The sequence below is a fragment of the Stegastes partitus genome, unplaced genomic scaffold (assembly GCF_000690725.1).
Source record: "Stegastes partitus isolate 25-593 unplaced genomic scaffold, Stegastes_partitus-1.0.2 Scaffold5, whole genome shotgun sequence".
Lineage (NCBI taxonomy): Eukaryota > Metazoa > Chordata > Actinopteri > Pomacentridae > Stegastes > Stegastes partitus.
In genome coordinates this window covers 42,266-48,265 of record NW_007577736.1, presented here as the reverse complement: position 1 = coordinate 48,265, position 6,000 = coordinate 42,266, and positions in this window count along the sequence as shown.

Sequence of the window (6,000 nt, the reverse complement as noted above, 5' to 3'; positions counted from 1 at the left end):
GGGGGCAAGATGAGAAAGATAAAGGGCAAAGATCTTAGTTCCTGCGAGGGTGTAAATTTAACATGAAAAAGGTTATGTTTCTTTTTGATTAAAGGTCTGTTGTCTGATCTGCTGCTTGATTTACAACCAATTTTTAATCAGTGAATTGTGAAAATACTGATAAGTATACAGCAATTTGGATATTAATATCTAAAATTGTTATCAAAGGAAGACTTTCTTACCAATAGTAAGAGGAGAAGAGCAGTGCCACTCCTAACACATGTGTTCAGTCAATATGAAGCCACCAGTAGAAGCTAATTAGCTTTGCAATGCACAAAGACTGGAGATAAGGGAAAAGGTTAGCCTGGCTCTTGAACTGGTAAAAAAAAGAAAAAAAAACTGTCAGCATCCAGACTAATTAAGACATTATATATGATTTGTACAATCTGAACAAAAACTGAAACACAAAATTTCAAGATAAGATTTCCAAAAGTCTCCATGCAGCACATAACCACCCATAAAACCACAACATATGTTTTTTTACGCTAAAAGTTCGATTGGTATGCAGATAAAATTGTGCTAATTGGTGACATTTAAAGGTGCTTATGCCTTTTGACAGAGCCAGGCTTGCTCTTTTTTTGCACTAAGCTAATCTAACTGACTGCTGGCTGTAGGTTAATATTTACTGTGCAGATGTGAGAGTGACATTAATGGTGAATAGGCTTATTCCCTGAAAAGGCCATACCATTCTTTTAACTGATCTCCTTATTTCAAAGATGTTTTTGTTGCTTTTGACATTTGTGTCTGAGACTAAAACACTAAAATATTGACTATCCGTAGCTATACTTGTAGGTACATTTGTAGCTATATTATATGCTACTTTCCAGATATGTACATACATTTTGTCATTTTATAAAAAGAGCTGTGCCAATGTAAGCTACCACATGAATTCCAAAAGGTAGTAAAACTAATATGGTGCCTAGGCATTGGATACAACAGCAATTTCAAGTGTATGACCCACTGACAGAGTCAAACATGTATTATGTTCTTTGGAAATGCTTTTCCAAGCCTTTAAAGTAGCTGCCTTAAGTTGATGCTTGTCTCCTTTTCAGCTGGTAAAACGATCAATAGGGTTTGTATCGTTTTACTGGCTTGGCTCGTGTAAGACTCTCTAGTTTTTGCCACCTTCAAGAGCTCTGGCGGTGTGTTTGAGGTCATTGTCGCAGGGTGAAGATCCAACCAATGAGATTGGAGGAACAGTTTTGTACATAGTCAGACAAAACTTGCCTGTACACTTCTAAGTTCATTCTGCTGCTGCAATCATCTGTTCCAATCTCACTAAAGACAAGTGAGTCAGTTCCAGCAGCAGCCATACATGCCGAGCCATGACATTACCTCCCTCATGTTTCACTGATGAGGTGAATGGTTTGGATCGTGGGCGGTTCATGTCTTACTCAACACTTTAGGCTTTCTGTCTTTTTGGCAAAGGTTAAATTTGGTCTCATTTGTTCATAAAACCCTAGCTCCAGGACCTTTCTGGCTTGTCTTTGCATTTTTTTGCATTTATTTTCAATCCTTTTAGATTGTTGTATTGACATTTACTGTGTAGCCTCTATAGTTCTACTGCATTCTACAAACTGTTGCTTGCGACATTTTCACACCTACTAACTCAAGACTGCCGGTAATGTCACTGACCATTGTTTTTGGTTTCTTCTTCACAGCCGTAAGGGTTTTCCTGTCAGCAGCTACACTTGTTTGCATTATTTTCTGTCTGAACTTTTGTACACTTTCTGTACTTGATATATCCATTTTCTTCTGCTGTTCTAAGTGACTTTTTCTTTTATTTTCTCTCTCTCTCTCTTTTATCAGATGAGCAGTTCTCTGGTCTTGGTTGGTGTCTGCTATGACTCCTCAAAGAGAATGAGGGTACATCCACACACTTCTATATCAAACCTGTCATCATTTTTTAAAAGTCTCTGTTTTCCCTGTCTCCTTGTCAACACTGTTTCTGAAAATCTTCACCCTGGAAGGAGCTTTCATAAAAGTCAGTTCTCCGTGGCGTAAAACTGTGTTTATGTGTGGACAAGGCTAAAACTCATAGAAAAATCCCAGTGTGGAGGTTTTAGACACGAAGAGTTAAGCAAAGATGCTTTTAGAAATAATGCTTTCTAAATTTGTATACTGATATTTTTTACATTTAATAACCAACTTTATACAAAGTGCAGCAAACTGAAAAAAAAGTACCAGTTCTCTCTTGCCACAGTTTTTCTGCAGATTTAGGCTTTCTCAGTGTCTTCTATCTCTTCATATAATCCCAGACCGACTCTATTATGTTGAGCTCCAGACTCAACTGGAGCCATCTGTTGTAGAACTCCTTGTTCTTCTAGTCACTGAAGACTCTTCTAAATGTTTCGGGTTGAAATCGAGCTGAAGAATAAATCTGGGGATGATCATATGTCTCCTTTATGGTTCTTCGTAATAAATAGGATTCCAAACATTTAAGTCTCTAAGTGCACAGTACTGTACATATAATACAATTCAAAATCAACAGACAGTTCTTATGCATAATTTGGACATTCTTTATCTTTTGGATGTATAACTGCTGCATGTAGAGACGCTGGTGTCAGACTGTCGGATGTGTTGCATAAGAATCTACATGTCGTTTTTTGTTTTTTTTTTCTTTCTGGTGAAATCAGTCTGCTACTTTTTGCATTTGATTCAGTATTCAGGCATTTTATTGGAATATAGAAATAGTGTACCGAGCAGGTTGTAGCAGATACAGCTCTACAGTTATTCCTGGAGTTTAATTCAACATTCAAACCCCCAGTTCGAGCCCCCACTGTGTTATCTGCCTTTTAACTGCAATCATTTAAAGAGATTAAAATCTGGGCGCTGGGTTTATGCTTTCACACAGCATTCAGCATGAATCAGCGTCCCTCGGGGACACTGGATTGGCTCATCAAAGGATAAATCTTTGCAAACTGACATGTCAATGAAACCCGTTCCTGGCTGATATACATTTATTTCTCTCTTTTACTTTTAAAAGATATCTTGATCTCAGTGTGAGTATCTGTATAAAGATAAAACAAAAACTAATTCACCCTTGAGTAATAAATTATGAGCCATATATTGAGAGAATATTGTCACAGCACACACCAATACGTCAGTTCATGTCAGGGCAGGTTTCAGCTTTCAGTTCAGCCAATTCAAACTGCAGGCTAACCCCCATCGTTCCAGTGAAGCATTGTTAATATTCAGATTCTTCACAGAACTTCATATGACAGCATTTCCATGCCTGTTTGTAAAGTTTTTTTTTTTTCTACAACTCAGCAGTTCAACATCTTTTGTTTCACTCCTCATTCTCTTCTTCTTCTTCTCTTTGCAATATGATACACTGCTGGATAAGGAGCAGTGCATCCTGAATGTCTTTCAAGTCTCAGCACAGCAGTGCATATCTTACCTGAGAGTGGTGGAGTTGCAGCAAGCTGCTGCCCCCGGGCCTCTGAGCCACGCTCAACCCCCACCCAACCCTCAGTATGGTCTGTGTCCTCAGTGGTGCATTGGAGACAGATATAATCTGCTGTACAGACACATACATTCTACAGATAGTGTCATGGTAGGGTTGCTGGCAATTTCTCTGCTCAGGTTAATTTGGACAGTCAAACAAAATTCAGCTCTTTTCTGCATGTGAACAAAGTATTTTGTTTATTTTGAATTAATTTTGAGTGAATTCAAAGAGGCTTGGTTTAAAAAGAAAGAAACTGTGCTATGGACACTGATTCTCCCGCCTGAATAGTAAATATGAAGCTCGGTTTGCCGAGCTTTGTGCAGTCTGGAAACAGGGAAACAGCTTGCTTGGCTCAGTCCAAACTGACCTGTAAAACCACAAAGTGTTTTTATGCTTTGTGTTTTTTTACAGATCAAACAAGCAAACTGTAGCATTTTAATTAGTAAGCTTTAGGGGTGTTAGTGGGGATTTTTGGTTATTATTGGCAAAGCCAGGCTCAATGTTTTTCTCTGTCTTTGTGCAATGCTAATAGACCAGCTGCTGGCTGTAGCTACATGGTTACTGTGTGCAAACTTGGGAGAAATATCAGTCTCCTTATCTAACCACTAACAAGAGAACAAATGAGAATTATGTCCCAAATTTAAAACCATTCCTTTAATATGTTGCTGCTCTATTGTATATTAAAACAAGGCTATCAACTATTAAAACCCACAATCTTCTTTTTTACATGCATATTAAACCTCCATTTCAGCTTGTTCCACAGCATGGGTGTCAATTAAGATAAATCAACAAGTATTGCTGTGTTTGTCGAGACAGAACAGGCCTAACTTTTGCCTCAGCTGTGTAAATTTTCTTCTCACCATCTTGAATACAGACTGCCTCGCTGAGGTGCAGTACTGCATTCCAGGCAAGTTAAAACACGACCGTGTGTGTTCTCCATCTGAGGGAATCAGTTAAACTGGGTGGATGCGAGGAAATGGGTCACACACATCCAACTCTGTAACTTAAGAGTGTAAAAAAAATAAAATAAAAAATTGTGTTACATTCAGGTCACCTTCTGGCAGATATTCTGAGGTAAACTTTAGAGTACAGTCTTTTCACATAATCCATGTATTTTTGTTTTTTGTGCCCAGGAGAACACTAAATGGGTGGTGCGCTAAATTAAAGCCACTTCCAAGATACAGTTTCTTTACTAGAATCAGCCCTGCACTTGAAAAAAAAAAAACATTAAATAAGTTGATTTACAGAAAAGTACAGTTTTTTCTTTGGCATTCTCCATCAGTAGCTTCACTCAAACCGGGAATAAATCCTCTAAACAACACGCCTAAAGAAACATCCCTTTGAAGGAAAGGCAAAGACGGTATCAGCAAACTTAAAAAGGGCTTATTACGTCCGTCATTTCCATAAAATTTGGGTTTTGAAAGTACCTCAGGATGTGTTTATTACTGATACATTTTCACCACAGTAATAAGTTCCAAAGTTTCCAGTTGTTATATTCAGACTAAACTCTTCTTAACTGGAAAAAGAAAAAAACATCAAAGAGAAGATTTTTATGAAATTAACAACTTAATTTTCAGTTTGTTTTTGTTTAATTTAGGGGGGAACGGGTTTATTGTGCTTTCAAAATGATTTCATTGATCTGCATTAAGTTACTGATATTGGGAGGTTGTTGTTGTTGTTCACTCATGCTTGTTGCCGCTGGTTGTGCGTTAGATTCCTGAAAATTGTACATTGTGGTTGCTGTGATTCATATTCTGATAATTGTAAAGCTCTCTGTGGGGGAGGAGATGGTTTTGGTTTAACATTCAGTTCCCCGAGTAAAAAGGGCTATATTAGGGTGTGGATAGCTTCAAGACAGAAAAGTGGGAGGTTTAGTGCCATTGCCGCTCTGCTATTGGTGGACACAGGGACAAAAATGCCTGTACCTGGAGCAGGTAAACAGACTGACATCAGGCACTGCAGAAGTGGACCAGCTGCTCGGATTTAGTGCAGCGCATCAATTTTATGTAACCAACCACACTGGACAACTTGACAGCTTTTTTGTGTCTGACTTTTGTACAGGTTTGTGCTGTATACTTTGTCCAAAAACAGAAAAAGAAGCAAGGATGTTAGCATTTATAGGTTTATTTCTGTGTTAAATGTCTGGTGCTTTGTTGTTGTGCTTTTTCAGGCGGCTTTGGGGATTTCATGACTCTTGCATTGTCAAGGAAGGAGGTGAGTTGGAGGCTGAACAAATGACAGAAAATGCATGTTTATTAGCAATTACAAGTTCGGTTTTCTATGCAGAACTACGTGTTGAAGGGGAAATCTATGAGATGGTGGTTGTGAGATAGATAATAGAGGGTTGTATTTGTGTGGGTTCAGTCTCTACATGTTAAACAGCACCCTGCATTCATCAGACTCAAAAGACTCCAGAAGGATGGAAAAACAGTGAAAACAGGTCCTGTCTTGTGCAGGGAGAGGCCTGCCTGGCACACCCTTCCTATACTCTCTCACACACACACACACACACA